Source organism: Monodon monoceros, unplaced genomic scaffold (genome assembly GCF_005190385.1).
Source record: "Monodon monoceros isolate NGI ecotype Baffin Bay Population unplaced genomic scaffold, NGI_Narwhal_1 Super_Scaffold_18, whole genome shotgun sequence".
In the NCBI taxonomy this organism is placed as follows: Eukaryota; Metazoa; Chordata; class Mammalia; order Artiodactyla; family Monodontidae; genus Monodon; species Monodon monoceros.
Window position 1 is genome coordinate 31,763,307 of NW_021703774.1, and position 21,300 is coordinate 31,784,606.

Genomic DNA, 21,300 nt, shown 5'->3' on the forward strand with positions numbered 1-21,300 from the left:
TCTCCCCACCCAAATCCCTCTGCAGCCACACAAAGGGGACGTAGAAAGGGGTCGGCCCTGGTGGCACCTCTAGGTATTTGCAAGTGGGAAAGGCCCCTCTACCTGACACTGTCTTTTTTCCAGATGCTGCCAACAGATCAAAATACCAGTCCTGCAGGCTCTAGGGACACAGCTGTCAGCCCTGTACTTGCATTTACTCTCTTCTCTCCTCCCTGCCCTCGCTCCAGCCCTCCTCCTGCGCCACAGTCATTTCCAAACTGGCAAGATTAGAGTGTCTTCTCCAAGTAAGCTTGGAACATCCAAAAATGCTGGCTACTGGGCTGAGTGCCTAGGAGATAAGGCCCAGGCTGCTCTCTTTCCTGCTAAACTCTGCCTGTCCTCACAGCCCCTTCCCTGCCCCAAAGGGTCAAAATACCTTTTCCTTCCCTGCTATGACCAATCATGGAACACTGGGGGAATTTCACCTGAGTTTGGCCCCTACCTCAGGTAGAAAGCAGAAAAGCTGGCTCAGTAGCCGAGGGATGGAAATTACAAATCAGGGATCCAGATCCAGGCTTCCTCCCTTCCATCCTAGGTGGACGTCCTTCTCTAGTCTCTCACTATATAATCGCCTGAGCCTGGACATTCAAGCTTACAACTGCAGGTAAGGGTATGGGGGCCTTGGGTACTCTTTAGTCAGGGCAATGCTTCGCTGTGTGTATGTGAGCGCGTGCGTGTGTGTTTATGCGTATGTGTGTGTGTCTGGTGAGGGGGAGAGTACAAATATCACTCAGGGGAAGTTCATGGGGAATCTTCATGCTGATCTACCCCAACTTGGATGATCTTATCTTCAAACTGAGTATTTTACTTTATGGAACTCCACTTGTCTTCTGAAAAATAAAGATAAACAGAGTGGGTATTCGGCATAACCATGCCAGTTACTAAAATGCTGAAGTTCTTCCATATTGGTTGGTAAAGGGCTACTCTTCCAATAAGGAAGAATTTCAATATTTTAATAACTGGCCCTCCCCTCCTCTATGTGATCCAGAGACACCTTGGGGCCCTCCAGGACTCCAGGCCAGTGTCCTTTCTGGTTGATAAATTACTGAGTGTCATTGCTGGGATGACCATTCCTTAACTATCTGAACACCGACGGCCCTTCCACGTGTTAAGAACTGTGATTCTGAGCACAGAAGTCATCTCAGGCAGCTCGAGAGGCATTTCCCCCCTCACACGCTGGCCCAACTTGGAAAACTGGGGCAACCCAGCTCCCTGGGGTTCCTCAGGCTCCTTGCCCTTGTGCCTCTGTGCTGTCCCTGCTCAGGGGAAAAGGAAATGAAAGGAGAAACAGGAGCTCTCTACGGCTCCAGCTCCACATTTTCCTTCTCTCATCCTTCCCCTGAGTGGCCCCCAGCTAAGCCAGATAGAAGTAGAGGGAAAAGGGCTCCAGTCCCCTCCCCTCAGCCTCCAAGCTGCTTTCTCCGACAGTCAGCAACTGGAAAGAGGCCCAAGAGGTAACGGGCAGAGCAATAATTAATTACCACCCCCCCCAACACACACACCCGCCAAGCTCTGAGCCAAATCCCAAACCCCTACCCTTCAGAGACTGAGGAAGCCCAGCTGTCTGCTTCTAGGCCTGTGGAAGGTCACTCGAGCCATCCTTCCTCATTCCTAGCTCAGCAGATTTGGTCCTGGTGTCCCACAGACAGCAGTCACCCCACCCACCCCCAGGGAACGAATTGTACAAAGTGAGTGTTTGGAGGGTAATGCAGCTGGGCTGGTGCCCCTCCTTCCACACCCTCAAAAGCTACAAATGCCTTCTTGGTTCCCAATCCAGCAATCTGTGGGCGTCAAGCTCTTCCATGGCTCAGTTTCCTCGTTTTAGGAATGAAACAGTAGTAATAAGTGGTGACCTGTTTAGAAGACAACACAAATTTCCTACCAGACTAGACAGCAGAGGAAGAAAGGTGATGATGCTCTGAAGGGGTAAACACAGGGAAACCATTAAACTCATGTGGTCTCTGGTCCTTGCACTGGGAAGAAGGCAAGGCCCATTCCAGAGTCAGGGGAGCCAAGAGTCACTGCCCCAGCTATAGTGACAAGAGAGACAAGACAAAGTTCCCGTCTCCTTGGTTGTCCCCAGGGCCTGCTACTTCTCCAACCTAAGCTCCTCATCTCCGGGAGAGAAGAGAGCCTTATGATTCAGGGGGGAGACTAGAGCTCCACAAGGCCCGCTGCAAGAACACAGGGGTGAAAGTCACAAACCCTCTTGCTGCTAACCCCCACGGGCTACAGGTCTGGGCACTGTGTGTGATGTAGGGTGGGAGGTACCCAAAAATGTTAGTCTGACCACACCTGCCTGGGTGCAGAGGTGTGGAGGGGCAGCCACACACAAACTGCTTACAACCTGGACCTTCTTTGTCACTGTGCCTGGCCGGCACCTCACACCCAGACACTGAATGGCTGTCTGGTGGAGTGGCTTAGAGGCAGGCCAGTGGTCTGACCACAGTGGGAGGAGGGAACATGTGCTGTTCTGCTCTGGGATGTTGAATTGCTAGTGCGAGGCAGGAGAGCTCAGCCTTGAATCCTCTCACAAGGGAATCCAATGGGTGGGTTCCATCTGCTCCATGGCCCCTCCTCTCCCCTCTCACTTCCTACTGGCCAGCCAGACTCTGATAAGAGCCTACTGAACAGAGGCTTTGTCTGGGGAAGAAGAGAGCAATAAATCAATGGGAGCAGGAAGGCAGGAGCCTCGGCGACTGCTTTGGGAGAAGGAGGCCCCCACCTCGGAGGGCTGCATGGGGTGTGGATGCAAAGGCAGGTGGGATGGCAGCAAAGCTCTAGTGTGAGCACTGCTTCTCACCTGCCCCCTGGGAGGGCTCAGCTTCTTGTCTCTCCTAGATTGGGAGTAACGGGTGAGCAGGGATGCAGATGGATTGTGGGAAATTTTGAACGCCTCCTTCTGTAGGGAGTGAGGAATCTGGAACTTCCCATGTACTCAGGGAGCTTGCTAAGGGCTCAAAGGGCAGAGGAATCTCCCCGGATTGCTGTCTGCTGTAGAAAAGATCCAAAAGGAGCTGGGGGACAAGGGCCACCAGTGGAACCAGCCAGGAAATGACTGTGTCTGGAGAGAGACGTTGTTGTCTCCACCTCTGTGTGCTGAGAAAAATCATTGTGAGCTCCCCTGACATCCCAGAGAGGGAAAGTGAGACCTGGAAGGGAAAGGACTTGGAGAACTTTTGAAGAGAGCTGTAACATGAAAACAAAGAATGGCTGGCACATGGCTGTGGCTGAGCAGTACTGACCTCTTTACTTTTCTGGGCCTCAGTTTCCCCATCTGTAACATGGAATGATACCACATTGCTGGGAGGATTAAGCAAGATCACATATTTAAAGCACCTAGGAGAATGCTTGGCACATAACAGTTGCTCAGTCAGTGGCTGATGTTATAATCATTTATAAGATAAAGGAGTGAAATGAAACAAGGAGCACTATTCCATCCAATTTAGTAGCTGCTAGTCATATGTGGCTATTTACATTTTCATTAATTAAAACTAAGTAAAATTAAAATTTCAGTTTCTCCGTCACGCTAGCCACAGCTCAAGAGCCACCATGCCTAGAGGCCACCTAACTGGCCAGGACAGTTGTAGCATGTTCCACCATTGTGGAGTATTCTATCGGATAGCACTGGGCTAGATGTTCCCTAAGCCACCTTCCAGTTCTAATCTTTTTGGACTCTATAAAACATGTAACTCCAAACCAGTCTGTCCTTCCTCCAGCTGATATGTGTTCAGTGTCCTCAGGAAATGCAAGTTCTCTTACAGTCCTCAGCTAAACCAAAAAAAAAAAAAAAAAGGAAATCTGCTACCAACAACAATAAAAAAGTTAAAAATCTAAAATCAAATGATACACTCCAAAGACCAATCAAAATTAATTTGGATAATACATCATTTTAAAATATATGCATTGGGCTTCCCTGGTGGCGCAGTGGTTGGGAGTCTGCCTGCTGATGCAGGGGACGCAGGTTCGTGCCCCGGTCCGGGAAGATCCCACATGCCGCGGAGCAGCTGGGCCCGTGAGCCATGGCCGCTGAGCCTGCGCGTCTGGAGCCCGTGCTCCACAACGGGAGAGGCCACAGCAGTGAGAGGCCTGCGTACCGCAAAAAAATAAATAAATAAATAAAAAATAAATAAAACATATGCATTAAGACTCCCCTCCAGGGCTTGAAAATATTGTTACTACTAACAGCCCTACTGGGGGCAGGCCCTGGGGGAGGCAACTGGGAAAGGTTACAGAGAGGATCACGGAGGTTGGAAAAGGTGAAAGAACAAGGAATTGTCCCTCCTTCCTGCCTCATTTTCCTTCTTGGATTGGCCAACTTCTGGTGAGGCTGGAGGGAGGAAGAGCAGACAGGTCGGCTGCATGGTCTGCAGGGTCCTGCGGTCCACAGTGGGAGGAGCCAGCACAGAGGGGAAGAGAGGGAAGAGGACTGCCACCGAGGACAGCAGGCTCAGGAGTCTTCCTTCCCTTGCACTTCCCCTGTCCCCACCCCGGCCCCCACCCAGCCTGGAGCCTGTGGTAATCATAGGGATACAATCTGTTCCTAAACAAATAGCACATGAGGCTGGTGCCAGAGTGTGTCCATTGATAACCGTGGCTTAGAGAGGGGAGGGGAGACGATCTCAGAGGAATGGAAGAGGCACTCCCAGACCTAGACCCTGCCTGGAGCCCAGGTAATGGAAAGAAGAACTTGGGGAGAAAAGGAAAGTGGGGGGGGGGGGCCAGGTAAGGGACACTGCTGGCCCCTCCCCTGTCCCCATGCCATGCAGTAGCCTTGAAGGAAGACTAGGCAGGGTTGCTAAGACAAGAAGAAACAGACGCTTTGGGAGGAGGGTAGAGGGGAAGAAAGGAAAAGGGATGCTGTACTGGTCCCGGTCAGGACAGAAGCCAGTCTTGGTAAGTGACACCTGAGTAACAGGTGAGTCTGCCTATGCCTGTTGGAGCATATGAACACCATCCTGCTGCTGCCCCTTGTGGCTGGCCTGGGAATAGCTCTGGCTATATACTTGGCAGGGCCCAGAGCAAAATAAAAACGCAGGGCTCCTTGCTCAAAACTTAAGAAGTTCAGGATGGTGACAGAAGGACATTAAACCAAACCCTTCTGAGGACACAGGGCAACTGCGCAGGTTGTATGCCCACGAAGCCCTGCCTGCCTGGGAATACCAATTCCTCTGGGCTGCTTCTCCTGGGAGTGTGAGGACAGAGGGTGGCTAGTCTTACGTGTGGCTAACTCTTAGTACGAGGCAGAACACAGAAAGTGGCCGGCTCCTCTCCCAGTCCCGACTTCCCCCTCTTTGTTGGCTCACATGCCCAGAAGCTTGGCATCTTTTGCTCCTGTCCCACTGGGTCTGGTGGCTGGCACCTCCCCCTTATTGTGCCTGGTTTCTGTCTGCCTGTGGGCAGCTTAGCCGGAGGAAGCACCACAGCTGAAAGCCACGGGGGTTGGGTTTGCCTTATCTCTCAAGACTGGCACAGGGAGCACGCTGTTCCTACCCAACAGACCCCTCCAGGGCTGCCTACCATTACCATTACCATTATGTCATGGAACCTTTTTCCTCCCAAGAAAGAGGCAAGGGGGACAAAAGGGTTCCTGGCTAAGAGGGGGTAAAGTCAACAGTTCTGCTTTGCAGACAAATCAGTCTTTCATTTTTTTGTGCACGCATGAGTACACACACACACACACACACAGAATCAGCTGAGAAAATTCCATCTTAGCACCTCCTCCAACGAAGCCAAGAAACTCTTGTCCACATTCCCTGCACAAGTCTGACTTGTCATGAGAAGGTGCCTGGGTCAAAGAGGCCTAATATTTGGAGGGAATGAGGGTCCTGAATGGGCAGTTGGGGGCAAGGGGACAAGAGACATCTAAACCCAAAAGACTGGTTCTCTCTCTTCCTGGATTTGTTTTGCTCCCAAATGACAAACTTTGTCTTCTAACACGTTGAGTCCCCGCCAACTCTCTGCTCCACCCCCACCCCTTGCATCCTGCCTCCCACCTCTCCACACCTGACTTGAAGTAAAAAGAATAAAAGGCAAAAGGCACAGCTATGCCCGTCTCCTTTGGCTGTGCCCTCCCTGCCTTCCTTCTGGGCTGGTCCCAGCAAACGGCTGTGAAGGGGCGGATGGTGCTTCTGCCCAGAGCTCCTGAGCCCCTCTCCGGAGACAATGGCTCAGGGAGAGGGGGAGAGCAGGGCTCCAGCTTTGTGTGCAAGGTGGCCACACCAAACCATTGTCTCTGCATCAGGACAGACAATGATGTGTATTTCTGGCTTCTGTACCAAGTAGTTCACACCCCTTAGACTAAGACAACCCTAAAGATTTCCTTCTAATAAATAGGAATGAAACCGAAATCTGGCCCCAAGCTGAGAATTTGTATCCGGTTGTAACAAAAGCCCACTCTAGCTGATGGAATGGGAATATTGGTGCTCTCTTACCTGCTCCAGAGCCACCCAGACGAATATACAGCAGACAGATAACCACTCACTCACCGGCTCTTCTCTGGGGTCCCCTCTGCTCTCGCCCTGACTCCTTTCACACTCAGGAACAGGGAAAAGGTTCTCCTTTAACACTCACCAGGTCCCTGGTGGGTAGCAATCATTAACAGCCACACATGCTGACTGGCCTTAACCCCTTCAGTGCCGGTCGCCTCCAGTTGGCTGATGGACAGCCCTGTCCCCTCTTCCCAGCTCTGAGAAAGTGGCAAGTCCCACCTTGATGCCATCCACCTGAGTAATGCTGCTGCCTCCCATGTGGAAAGCAGGAGCCCTCTAGTCCCACCCAGGCTGCCCCGCCTGATTGGCGCACGCTGGCAACCTGAGGTGCTGGGCTCTGGCATGATGCCCAATTGGATGAGCCCACATTATGAAATATTTGCCTAGCAGGCCAATAGAGGAGCCAGGATCGGGGGGAGGGGATGATATTTTCATTTGTTCCTGGAGGAGGGAGAACAGACAAAGGTAGTCAGAGCATCCCGAGCCCTGGGCCAGGAAACAGTGGGAAGGTGGTCTTCAGGTCAATGTATGTGCCTCTAGCCTCTCTGTCTAGGTACAGGGCACAATCCTGGAAGGCTCCTAAGCAATTTTAGCTCCTGGCTGTTTAGCTACAGCGTTTCTTTGCCTTAATAATTCCCTGACTCACCCAGGAGTTTGGAGCTAGGAACTGTAATAGAAACGAAGATGGAAAATAACTTGACAGGCAAAGGATTGCTCGTAACTGCACAAACTGTGTGTCACAGGTGGTCTTTTTTATATTTCAAAGCTGCAGGAATAATTTTGCATCTTTGGAGGATGCAGAAGAAAGGTGAGCAGGAATGAGTAGAGTCAAATCACCTCTTCATCCCTTTAAAAATAGGCAAGTGATTTGGGGAAATCTAAATCCAGCATAGACGTATGTAGCTACATGTAGGACACATGCAAATCTATGCAGATATGTGCAAATGAGCAGCTCCAGACTTTTCAGAGTAATTCCTTGCCAGGATTCTTCTAGTTTGAGCAAGAAGTCAGGTAGTCTCCAAATCCAATAACAAAGCATCTCACGACAGCATAAGGATATCAGTAGAGGGAGCATATAGAGGTTTATAAACATATTTATGGAAAATTTACTGCATAGAAAGCCTTGAAGTGCAGTCTAGTAGTGTTTTTAAACCATGATCATAAACATGATAGGCTATACAGGAGAATGCAAGCGCCCTCTTTCTCCACAACCACAGTTAATACCCCCTTCTCCTTTCAGGCCCCAGTGGGTGGTCAGGCTGCTCCACTTCGTGCCAGTCTGAGTCTAGTAGCTGCACCTCCTCTCATCACCCCTGGTTCCTGTTTGTCAGTAGTCCAGTCACTGTGGCTCAAGACCCTGGCTTAAACCTGCCAGGGGGCCTTATCTTATCTCCTGGGCTGCCTTCCCAGCGGCCTGATGGCTGGTTGGCCCTGGTCTCTTAAAGGGGCTGCATGCATTCCCACCTGCTCCATTCACCCTCGAGAATACCCCAGAAATCTAGGACTGCACTGCCTGTGGAGGGTCAGGTTCACCATACCACTCCCTCCTCTCACATCTGGCTGCAGGGCTGCTACATATGATTTATTAACTTAAAATGGGAAAAGATGCTGATGTTTTTACATGCTTTTAAATGCTTATCATATCATGTAAAAGCCCTGCATCTCAGTATGTACAGGTTCCTGCTCTGTAAAATTGAGTTTTAAAGGGGGAGAGGGGCTCAGGATAAAAAGCCAATATAGAAAAATCAGTTGTATCTCTATATAGTGGCAGCAAACAATGAAAAATTGAACTTTTAAAAAGACTACTTATAATAGGGTAAAAAATATGAAATATTTAGGAATAAATTTGACAACAGATGTGCAAGGCCTATATACTGAAAACTGTAAAACACTAGCGAGAGAAATTAAGTAAAATCTAAATAAAAGGAGAAATATACTGTTTGTATGGAAAAGGAGATTGTTAAAATATCAATTCTCCACTTATTTTCCTATAGAGTCAATACAATCTCAATAGGTTCTTTGTAAAAATTGACCAAGTGATTCTGAAATTCATATAGAAATGAAAAGGACCTATAGTACCCCCAAAAACTTTCAAAAAAGAGAATAAGGTTAGAAGAATAAAGAATAAAGTTAGAAGTCTTAGATTACCTGACTTCAAGATTATAAATCTACAGTAGTCAAGACAATGTGGTATCAGCATAAAGATACATGTACAGATAAATGTAACAGAATAGAGAGTCCAGGAATTGATCAATTGACCATGCATATATGGTCAGCTGGTTTTCCACAGAGGTATAAAGGCAATTCAATGTGGGAATGAGAGCCTTTTCAGTACATGGTGCTGGAAAACTAGAGGTCCATATACCAAAACAAAAAACAAAACCCCTTGACCCTACCATTAAAAATGAACTCAAAATGGACTAAGGCCTAAAATGTAAGCGCTTAAACTATAAGATTTCTAGAAGAAAACACAGGAGAAAATCTTAGTGATTCTTGGTTTGGCAAACTTCTTAAATACGACACAAAATGCACCAACTTTAAACAAAATATCAAGAAATCAAACTTCAGGGACTTCCCTGGTGGTGCAGTGGTTGGGAATCTTCCTGCCAATGCAGGGGACACAGGTTCAAGCCCTGGTCTGGGAAGTTCCCACATGCCGTGGAGCAACTAAGACAGTGCGCCACAACTACTGAGCTGGCTCTCTAGAGCCCATGAGCCACAACTACTGAAGCCCATGCACCTAGAGCCCATGCTCCGCAACAAGAGAAGCCACCACAATGAGAAGCCTGTGCACCGCAACGAAGAGTAACCCCTGCTCACCGCAACTAGAGAAAGCCCACGCACAGCAATGAAGACCCAACACAGCCAAAAAGAAAAAGAAATCGAACTTCATTGAAATAAAACACTTTACTTTTCAAAGGATGCTGTTACAAAAATAAAAAGGTAAGCCATAAACTGGAGAAAATATTTGCAAAACGTGACATAAAACTTTCATCTAGAATATATAAAAAACTCTTACAACTAAATATTAAGACAGCAAACACAATAATAGAAAAAAGGTGGGCAAAAGATTTAAACCGACACTCCACCAAAGAGGATATACTATGTCAAATAAAGTACATGAAAACATGTTCAACATCACTAGTCATTAGGGAAATGCAAATTGAATCCATAATAACACTACACACAGCCACCAGAACTGCTAAAATTAGGACTAATCATACCAAATGTTGACAAAAATGTAAATGACCGGGAAGTCATACCCCGCTGATGAGACATTTTAAATGGTACGTCCACTTTGCTTAACTTTTTAACTGCCAAACTTTTCCATACAGTTGAACATACAACCCATTGATTCCTAGGGATTTACCTAAAAGAAACGTAAGCATATGTCCACACAAAGACTTGAGCAAAAATATTCATAGCAGCTCATTTGTAAGAGCCCCAAACTGCAAAAAACTCAAATGTCCATGAATAGGTGAACACAATATGTGTTACATCCATATGACTCAGCAATAAAAAGAAATGAATTATTGATATACATAACAACATGGATGCATCTCAAAATAATTGTGCTGAATGAAAGAAGCCAGACCCCTTCCCCCCAAATAAAAAGTGTATACCGTATGATTCCATTATACAAAACCCTTACAAACGTAAAACGAATTTATAGTGGCAGAAAGCAGATCGGAAGTTGCGTGGACATAGGGTGGAGGGAGGGATTTCAAAAAGGCGGGAAGAAACTTTGGGGAGTGATGGATATATGTGCATTATCTTAATTGTAGTTATGGTTTCAAAAACTGCATCAAATGTTACCCTTTAAATAGTTTATCATAAATCAATTATACCTCTATAAAGCTATAAAAAAGAAAAAGTCTTCAGTTGAGACATCAAAAAAAAAAAAACCCAGCACCTACTCCTGGACCTCACCCATTATGGTTTTTTTTTTTTTTGCGGTACGTGGGCCTCTCACTGCTGTGGCCTCTCCCATTGCGGAGCACAGGCTCCGGACGCGCAGGCTCAGCGGCCATGGCTCACGGGCCCAGCCGCTCCACGGCATGTGGGATCCTCCCGGACCGGGGCACGAAACCCTGTCCCCTGCATCGGCAGGCGGACTCTCAACCACTGCGCCACCAGGGAAGCCCCCATTATGTTTTATACTGTGATAAATGTGGGCAAGTGAAGGCGGGGTGGGCAGGGATTCCAGCTTTTCCTAGTGACCCACTTTAGTCTGCTGGTTAAAGACAGGGATGGACATGGCTTTGAATCAGCCTGGACTCCTCTCCTGGATTTAGGTCAAATAATGTGGCAGACCTGAATGTGGCCTTTATAAAAATAAAGAATTATTTGTTTTATGACAGAAGGGAAAATATCAGGTAAAACCCTGTACAGTTCACAAAGCCCTCTCATCACTATCTCACTTGATTCTTTTATGGTCTTGTAAGCAGAAAAATATTAACACTCTCATTTTACAAACAAACAAACAAACAAAACTGAGGCTCAAAGAGGTAAAGGGTCTTGACTAAGATAACCCACCTCCTACATGGGAGGCAAGGCTGAGCCCAGAGTCTCTTAATCTCAGTCTGGAGCTCTTTCCTGTTAACACGCGGTCTGCCCGCAGCCTGGCTGACACCCCCGCCTGTCCCTCAGCTCTGGCTCCGCTCCCAGAGCTGTGGAACATGAACCAGCATCGTGGTGCTCACCCCACACTGGGTGGATGCTTTTCTACAGCACGAGTGACAGACCCAGAAGGGGTCCCAGGATGGATGAAAACAGGGGCAGATCTAGGGTCAGAACAGGCTCAACTAAGGAGAACCATGCAGTGTTAAGACAGGGGAGACTGGGAGGGATGAGGCTATCTAAGGATCTAATCAGATCACACATCTAATGAGAAAAGAGGGGGGAAAAGCCAACCAAACACCACTCCCAAGGCAGGAAGTCTGGTGGGTGTGGAAGCAGCTGGAAGCTGTTAGAGGGCTCCAGGCCTCTGCACCCCTCCTCTCCCTCCTTTTCTGTCCCCCACCCTCCCTCCTCCTCCACTCTGGCCAGGGCCAGGGCTGGCTGGGAGCCCCACCCCTCTCTCTCCCTAGTTCTGAGGACAGGATGACAGGAGGGAGGAAACCCACTCTGCAGGGCACGGGGGCACAAAATGTAAGAGGCATCTAAAAATTCAACGATCGAGATTGATAATATTTTAATGTAATATTTTTTGGAATAAAAATTAGTGTAAAAAATCCATGATGAATGAAATATCATTTTAAATAAAGACCAGATCAGTATTACTCAATTTCCCTTTCGCCTGAGGCGCCAACATTGCTTGGAATGACACTGTTACTTATCCTGTTGTTATTGAAAATGTTGATATTTTTGTTCTTCATGAAATTTTTGCACTGATTTTGATTTTTGAAAATATCGCATTAAATGTTATTTATCTTGATTACTGAGGTTTTTGGCATCCTCTTAAATTGTGTGCCTAAGGAGAGTGCCTCAGTCACCTCACCCTAGTCAGCCCTGCTCAGGGATGAGACTGGGGGGACTGGGAGGGAAATGGGGAGACTGGACAAGGCCCAGAAAGGGCCAGAGAGAGGGCCTGCACCCTTCAAAAACCTCAGTGCGTGAGAAACAAAGAAAGGCTGAGGAATTATTCCAGATTAAAGAGGAGTAGAGACATACTCCTGGATTAGATTCCAATGACATTACTAGGGCAACTGGTGATTGTCTATTAGATAATAGTATTGTTTCAATGTTAAGTTTCCTGAATTTGTTGATTGTACTGTGTTTATGCAAGAGAATATCCTTGTTTTTAAAAGGAAGAAAAGATAATGAAGCAATAAGGGTCAGAGGGTGACAGCTGCCTGAGAGCTACATGAAGCCAAATGCCCCTCTCTCTCCAGCCTGTCTTTCCTCCAATTCCAGGCAGTCCCAAGAGGGACCAATGGTGATGGCAGGAAGTCTTGTCCAGAAGACCAGTTATTGGAGGGCTGGTTGGACATTTTCTTCCCGAAACAAGAATTAACCTTGACAACTGGCACAGAAAAGAAAGGAAATTAACACCTACCCAAGGCATGACACTAGCACATTCTCTGCTGAACCTCCCGAGATAGGTACTGCTGTCCTGTACCTATGGAGGAGGAACCTGAGAGGTCAGGTAAGCAGCCCAAGGCTACACGGTTCGGAAGTGGGAAAACTGGGATTAGAGCCCAGGACACAGCCCAAAGCCAGGTCTTTTCCCACTTCAAGTTTGTTGTGCAACTTGAAATTCCCTTCTCGTGCATCATCCTACAAACTAATCCTTTAGTTTAGTTTTGCTGAGTTGAATCTGCATCGGCTCTGGAGTCAGACTGTCCCGGTTCCAATTCTGACTCCACCGGTTACTACCTAAGGGGCTTTGAGTGAGTGACTTAACCCCTCTGTGCTTTCATTCCCCCATCTGTAAACAGGGATAATATAAACTCCTACCTCAAGGGTCTGTCATGGGATTAAATGAGATTATACAAGCAGAGGATTCAAGAGAGATCCTGGCACCTAGTGATGTTCAGTAAATGCCAGTGATTATTATTAACTGTCGGCCTCTGTCTCGAATCATTCATTTACTCATGGGAACCAATGGCCTAATTTTCGACTACAAAACCCCTTAGCACTTTGGCGTGTGAAGATGAATGCTTAGGGCTTCCCTGGTGGCGCAGTGGTTGAGAGTCCGCCTGCCGATGCAGGGGACACGGGTTCGTGCCCCGGTCCGGGGGGATCCCGCATGCCGCGGAGCGGCTGAGCCCGTGGGCCATGGCGGCTGGGCCTGCACGTCCGGAGCCTGTGCTCCGCAGCGGGAGAGGCCACAGCGGTGAGAGGCCCGCGTACCGCAAAAAAAAAAAAAAAAAAAAAAGATGAATGCTTAATAATCGCTCCTAAAGAAGTTATTCGCCAGGATGGCACTTTAGATATCCCTCAATCTAGTTTGCAATGCCTTTAAGCCACCACCCACCCCAGATCACTTGTGATCATCTGAGGCCGACCCCTTACCCTTAGGAGCCAGAATAATCAACACCTAAGAATCTCAAAGAGGAGGGAGGTCTGCCCTATGATACTCTGAACTAGGAGGGAGATTTTGTTTCTCTGTGTCATGTCACACTCGGAAGTTAAAATGCAAGTCAGTTCTAGGGACTACATCACCGGGCTGAAGGAGTTGTCTGGGAAGACCCAAGTTCTAGTGCGTGTACTGTACCCATCCAGCTGTATAATGTGGGCAAGTGCTTGCCCCTTGGGGCCCACTGGGCCTGAGCAGGGAATTACCTTGCCCATAGAGTGAATGAGAGGACGAAAGAGGCTACCAAGTCCTGAGCACTTCAGGTTCCTTGAGAAAGCTCCTCTGGAGCTCTCTCCCTATTTTACAGTTTGGGACCAGCTGAGGAGGACCCATAGCATGAGAAGGAAAACAAACCAACAGATTATGCATCTAGGGAGCTGAAGAGGGGCAGACCAAGGGCAAGGTGCCCAAAGGTCAAGCAGCGGTCAGATTTAGCCAAGATGGTCCTTCTGTGACAAAGGCAGAGCTGGAGCAGGGCAATTTTCTAACTATAAACAGAAACTCAAGAAGCCCCAGGCCACACACAGGCATGTGTGAGGATGAGGGTAAAGCACGGAGGACACCGGGTACTGTATGTAGAGGAAAGGGCTTGTGAAGTGGCAGCAAGGGAAGGAAGGAGGGTGAGTGAATGTGGGTGCATGAGGATGCAGGGGCAGAGCCAGGTCTGTGGGGCCTGAAGCTTACACAATTTGGGCAGTTCTTATGAAGAAAAAGACTACAAGTACAAGTTAGAGGGAGCCTTGGAAGGGGCTGGTGCGAGCGGGAGGCTGAAGCTAAGCTGCATCGCTTCCCAGTAAACTCGCCCCCATGTCTGTCCGTCCGTACCTCTGAACGCAGGCACAGCTCACACACCTGTGTTTGTCTGAGCCTCCCAGCCCCTGCCTTGGCACTGTTTCTCTTTCCCATCTCACAGTGCTTTGCCTGACCTGATTTTTTTTTCATGGCAGAGAGCACGAAATAGAGCCCCCATACCCTGGAATTAAATTTCTCCCCACCTCAGTGCAATGGGTATTTGGATTTTGTGCCACTCCCCAAACCCCCTTCCAATGCACTGCACCATCAGCATCGCCACCGGGCCCACATCTCTCCCCACCCCGCATACTTTGCTATGGGTAGCCCCACCTTCCCCACAGGGCCCCTCCAAGCTGCCAAGAGGGGTAAAACCGCAGCTCCCCTGGCCGCCTGGCCCCTGCATTCCAGCCCTGCGCCCAGAGTTTGACCTTCTCTGCGGCTGCTGCAGATGTGTTCTGTGTTCCAGAAATAGCTCAGCTCCTGGGTCCCTGCAGGCCCTCCCTTTCCTCCGCCCAGAGACACTCCCACCTCACAGGCTCCAGGGGAGTCAGGCAAGAGCAGAGGGAAGGGCTCAGTTCTCCACTGCCCTCCCACGCCTCCCGGAGCAGAGCCAAGTGGGGCCTGCCCTTCTGGCCGTGTCTGCATTACAGTGGATGGAAGTGAGAGTTTGGGCAGAGGAAGGCATGAAGGAGGGACAGCTCCATGAAAGGCTTAGACAACTTGACCCCTCGATGTGTTTCTCTTCTCTGGAGTTCATTTGGATGAAGGGCAGCAGCCAGCCAGAAATGGTTCCAAATCCCATATACCCTGGCCCAAATCCCTGTCTTCTCACGCAAGGGGATGATTTCATAGTCACTGATTCGATCCTAACCTAAACAAGATGGCGGGCATTGGTCATCCTCACAAGTCCAAGATGGAATTGGGGACAGTGGACTCAGTAACATTATGAAAGACTGAATTTAGAAACAGTGGCGAGCTTTTAGGCCTGAGGCTTTTAGATCGTGACTCCCTAGTGTCTGACGGAACGATAAAATCTTTCCTGAAGGACTTTACTAAAAGGCTAGAGTGTTAACTCTGGGTGGGCTGGGGGCCTGAATGGCCTTCAAGATTCGGGTTCCACGCCTTTTCCACCCATGGGGAGCGGCAAGGACTCTGCAAGCATGCCCTGGCTCCTTCAGTCACACTGCCGTGCTACCTACTAGGCCTTGCTGGCCCCCATAGCCAGGCGGGAAAAGAGCTGAACAAAAGAGGCCAGGGGTGTGTAAACTCTCCAAGCCAAACTCCTCTAGGCTTGGAGGTCCAGGAAAGGCTAATGGTGATAGAAAGTACCCACCCCTTTCTAGAAACTGCCCCTCCACCTTGATACCCACGTAGTTACGGTGGTAACAGCCATGCTGCTAAAACCTGACACTACTCTCTTGGTTATAGGTAGCCACCTGACCCCAGCTCAGCCAAAACACCTTTCCAGGGATGGGCATTGGGATTGAGAGACAAAAAAAGAGATCATTCCTTCTCCAGGTAACAAGTACACGAGGGAGCTGCTGGAAGCCATCTTTTCCACCCTGTAGGCTGACCACGGAGCCGGAACGGCTCTGCAGGGAGAAGAAACCGAAGCCAGCACACGGAGAGGAGCAAAGGGCAAGACCATACTTGCGGCATTTAGCTTCTTGGTCTAGTTTGTTCCTGGGGTCCAGCCATTTCTCTGGCCCTTACAATAAAATCCCCTTTGGGGCTTTGAGCAGTGCCAGTAACGTACTCAAAAGTCCTAACTAATACCAGGAAGAAGAACAAGATGACTTCTGGAGGACCCAACGTCTCAACTCTGCAGATGTGGCTGCCATGAGGAAGAAAAGGAAGGTGAAAGGAAGAGGAAGGACAAGGACCAGGGAGTTTGCGCAAGGGCAGCAGAAAACGGTGCTGGAAGACCTTGACTGGCCTAGAAGTCAGGCTGTCTGAGAGGACACGGTGGAGGTAAGAGTCAGAGAAAGCAGATAAGTTCGCTACTACCCGGTTTAGAAACGCTCCCAGGATGTCTAGGGGGAGTGGGCAACAGAAGTGGGCACGGCCATATGGGTGAACTAAGATCCCTAACGAAGGTGGCAGACCAGCCCTGCTGATGGATGGGCCAGGGCGCTCGGAGCCCACAGGCTAACACAGCTTTGAGACACGTTCCTGGAGGACATCCGTTATTTGGGGGAGAAGAAAATCTTGTATCCTCTCTCCGGCACTTTCCAAAGCAAATGGGGGTCCTTTGCCACCTCAGAGGCTCACAGTTCTCTCAGGCCAAGGGTTCTGATCTGCCCCTCAGGTCTTCTTTAGAAAAACCTACTTTCCAGGCAGCAACTCCATGAGCTAATGGTCCCTTTAAGAAAATCTTCCCCCACTCTGTTCTCTAGCTGTCTGGAGCAGATGTTCCTTGTTCCTATGGCAACGAACCTACCACCCTTCCCAATGGGTAGAAGGACACACACAGCACAGGCCACTCCCCAACCAGAGCGGCTGGCCGAGTGCTGCTTTGACTTCCCTGACGGCAGGACAGCACAGGGCACTGTGGACTCCTGTGTGCCTGCATAGTAAGAGTTCAAACCTTAGCTGACCTACAGATGACCCAGAAATGGCAGCCACCATCTGACGGCACTTAGAAGGTAGGGGGAGGGGGTTACCTACGTCACTGCCCAGGCAACAGACCAACGTCCGTCTTTCCAATAAAGTGTTAAAAAGCATGTGGTGTATCTTCAACAAATTGAATTAGCTCTTCCTTTGACCTTTTTTTACATCACTAATGAAGACCAGTGAGACACCCCACCCCACCCCCCAGCTGAATTCTCCTTATTTCGAGCTGCACACCACCCTCACCCTCATCTGGAGTTTGTGACCCTCCCAGACAGTCCTTCTCTCAAGATGGGTCCCTACTCAAGGCGAGCCTTCTACAGCAGGTGGTGGGTGGGGAAGCAGGGAGCACTGTGCGTTCCATCGGTTCTGCACGGGGTTGTTTCCACTGCAGGTGATGCTTCTCTCACTAAATCCAACTTGACCCCATTTGTTCTTGGCTCTCACAGCCCCCACGGAGCCAGCTGGATTCTTCTTGTAAGCCACAAAGTTGACTGAACTTTAGCTTCCTCTCTTCTGAGACTTTAAGCTTACTGGGATCCCAGAAGTCAAGGTATGAACAAGAACAAGCCAGTAAATGATCCCTCTCAGATGTGCAGGAAGTGCCTTCCTAGTCAGGGAAGATGCCAGAGTCAGAGCTCCCCACCCCCACCCTCAACTCTCCTTCAGTCACTCCTAAAGGTAAAGTGCATCATACCTCAGAGGAAAAAGCCTGGCTCCGAAGATGGACAGACCTGGATTGGAATCACAGCTCATCTCTGTGACTGGAATCCACTTACCAACCGAATGGCATTAGACAAGTTACTGATGCTCTCTGAGCCCTAGCTTCCCGACCTGTAAAATGGGAATGCTAATTCCACCTGGTAGGATTATGTGAGGCAGTATAGAACTGCGATGCCTTAACAGCAGTCCCAAATCCACAAATATCTGAAACTCAAAAGTTTTTTCCTAACTCAACAGAACCCAACCTGACCTGAACCTAGTTAGTAGCAAAGCATGACCTGAACTGGCATGAGACTCTTTTTCACCTTTATTTATCCCACTTGTATGACTTTTTAGATATATCTTGCTGCAGAAATATTAGTGTGTGTGATTTTCGAGCTGCTCCAGACCCTGCTGGAGGTTTTTATGTAACACACAGTGTGTGCGACATGTTACCGTTCTGAAATCCACAGGCCCCAAGGCATTCCAGACGATGAGTTGTAGAGCTGCCTGAGCTCTTCCTCCAGCCCCTGAAGTCAGGGGTTTCAGGAAGCCACTAGAGTTATTTAAACTAAAGATGTTGACAAACATTTAAAGCGTGTGCTTCATCACAACCTGAATCTCTCCTAGGCCCCTGGGTTCCTGAAGCCTGGAGCCAGCAACCTGAAACACAAGTTGGCATGGGGTAGGGGAGAGGATCCAAAGACCAGCCCATCAGCCTGTACAAATCTGCTGCTTTTCCACCCGAACAGAGCTAGCAGAGGCAGTGTGTTGTTATTTGATTGGACTTCAGGTACAGACATGCCTGAATATTCCAAACATGCCTCCAACTCACCACCTCACTGGGCTTCCAGCGCTCTCTCCACTCTACCGCCGTCCCACAGCTTCATCTCTGCTACCTACTCCCTAGAGGCATTCCCAGGGGAAGAAATGACAGCGCCTCGGGGAATGCTAAGGGGTAGAGGGGGCCAAAGTGTGTGGGGAATCGGGCTAAAGGAAGGAGAAGATGCTGAGTGAGGGACATGATGAAGATGGACACTCTGGATGAGAAACAAATATCTGACACACAGTGGAACAGGTTTGGCATGTTTCTCCTGATGCTGTTTCACGGCCCCAGGAGGCTTTGAAAATAGGAAGGCAGCCCTGGCCCATAGCTGTGAGCAATGTTGGGCAACTGTTATTCTCAGCTCCCTTGGCTCTAGCCGTCCATCACAGGACTTACTGATGACTGTGAAGGACTTGGCCTGTCCCAATGCACTGTCGTCCAAGTGGGCATCTCAGTTCTGACCCTGGATCTGCTGTCTTGAAAATACCCGTCTCATCCTGCTCCTTCAAGCCACTTTTCCAACAGACATGCAATTGCTGGACAGCAGACCTGCAGCTCTGAGAAAGGCAGGAGACTCTCCTCTTGGAGTGATAAGGTCTACCTATTGGTCAAATGGAGAGTTGAGGCATGTAGAGTTGAATAGGATGGTGGCAATCAGATTCAACGCCCTCGCTTCACAGATGGGAAATCTGAGGCCCAGAGAGGGACTGAATTGCCCAAGATCATGCAGCCGATTGAAGACAAAGGTGGCCCTGGAGTCCGGATATTGCTTTCCATTGCCTCGCCGTGACAAGGATGGGAACATCTTTGAGGTCCCAGTCATGCTCTCGTTGACCTTTACAGTCAGAAAAAGGTATGCTGAATGGTTCTCACCCTCTGCCCTTTCGTCTTGAACATCTCAGAAGAGATCCTAATTTCTAAGAATTTCACTGTACTCCTTGACTCTGTGTCCCAATCTACCCAAAGTTAGGACAAAATCCTTAGGAAAGCCCCCTTGGGGAAAGCCACTGTCGCTGGTGGCCAGAGATGAGCTAAGAGAATCACTGCCTTGACACATGATTCACTTGTCCCAAACCTAGGGGGAGCCATCAGAGGGTCTGTGGAGGGAGCACCTGTGTCGGAGCATCTCGGGTGGTGGAGATCTTTCATCTGCACTTCTTGGATTCTTTTTCACTTTGTCTTTCCCCCTCCACTGGTTTGAATAAGTCTGTGGTGTCTGCCATCATTCACGGGTTTAGGCTTTTCTGTAGCACTGTTCTTAGGGGTTGTGCTGCTCTACTGCCCCATCACCATCCAGAAACCTTTGGGAGAGGAGAATTTAATGCACCTAGGCTTGGTCTTCCAGCTCAGAGGCTAAGGCTCCCCTGTTGCCTTTAGTAGTTTGTCCTACTTCTCCCTCTGTCCCAGGAAAGCTTGAGGTAAGAGTCTGCTACTCACTCCCACAAACTCAACAGCCCAAGTAGGATCTCCACTGCTTTCCCAGACTAGGAGGGCTCTTGTTTCAGAACATAAAATTGGGGTGGAAAATCAGAAAATTCTCTCCTACTGAGAGGCTTCTAGACTTTCAGGAAAAAAGGGTCCTAGAACAAATCTCGAAAAGAGCATCTAGTTCAATTTCCAGGGTGATTTCAAACCGACTTTCCTCTAAACGCTTTCTCTCCTACAAGTCTGCACACATGTGCACACCCAACCACATGTCTCAGTCTGGCAGCTGGGGCTGCCTGGGGATTCCCACATATTTGTTGCTATTCCAGGCCTGACTCTCCAGAAGGTAGAAGACCCAGACACTCTAAGGCCTCCAGGAGCCTCCAGATTTAGAAAAGCTCCAGTTGATATTCTTGAGAGCTCAAGAAGGTCCACCATTTCAAAAACTGATGGCAAGAGCTTTTTAATACCTGTGTTTCCAAATGATTAACACTGGACGCCAAGACCTCAAATGTAAAATATACCTCATGCTGCTCCCATATTTCAAACTACAAATCCTCTCTGTCTTTTCCAAGCATAAGCGATGACCTCCATCATTTCCAAAAAATGACTATAGGAATAGGAACCAGCAAGGCCTGATCCCAGAGCCCCTCAGAGAAGGGAGAGTCTCATCAGACTTCCTGACAAAGAGGACGAGGAAGTGAGAACACATTCCTCTACCAGTGACCTTATCCTGGAGGCAGAAACCTCCCACAGTGTAAAAACGAGGAAACTGAGACTCGTGTGAGTTTATCATGGTCCAAGGACCCACAGGGAAAGAACAGTGGTGACAAGACCAGAATCCGGGTTTTCAGAAATCTGCCCCAAAGAGCCCTTATCAGGGAGATAGAGTCTCATCTGTTTGAAGAAGATCCTGCCTGGAGGCAAGAGTTTTTGATTTCATAGACCAGTTAAATTTCAAAAAACGAAATGTAAGGAACCACTGTAAAGTTGCCAACTCTTTATTTTGCCAAATAAGGACATTTAAAAAGCCTGGCTACCATCTACTCTCATCACCAGCTCATGAAAAGAATAAGCAAGCCACAGCCTCAGAATGAATATCTGAGTACATCTCCTGCCTCCAAAAGTGATCCTTTAAACTGAATACATTACGCTTCCCGAAAAACAATTCAGTATGCTTTCCCTTTTTTTCTCATTTCATTTCGGACTGGTGAAAACTCTGTCACAGACCAAAATTTGATCATCACTGGGACAGATGACCTCTCTATGTCCCTTTTAGCTTAAGCCTAAAAATGAAGAGAACAATCCTAAACTCTGGTGATTCAGACCTTTCC

The 21,300-nt window shown here is 48.7% G+C and overlaps 1 protein-coding gene across 19 annotated transcripts in view; it reads right to left on the bottom strand.

The window, feature by feature from the left end:
• PLEKHA6 (pleckstrin homology domain containing A6) overlaps nucleotides 1-21,300 on the bottom strand; it is a 137,639-nt gene that overhangs the window by 50,783 nt on the left and 65,556 nt on the right. Inside the window, exon 1 of one of the 19 annotated variants that reach the window (XM_029226776.1) lies at nucleotides 6,613-6,873. The exons of 16 other annotated variants lie outside the window; for them this stretch is intronic. The gene's annotated coding sequence lies outside the window, so the exon portion shown is untranslated. Of the gene's footprint in view, nucleotides 1-6,473; nucleotides 6,588-6,612; nucleotides 6,874-21,300 lie in introns of those variants that run through there. 2 more of the 19 variants (XM_029226777.1, XM_029226774.1) reach the window with 2 other exon arrangements.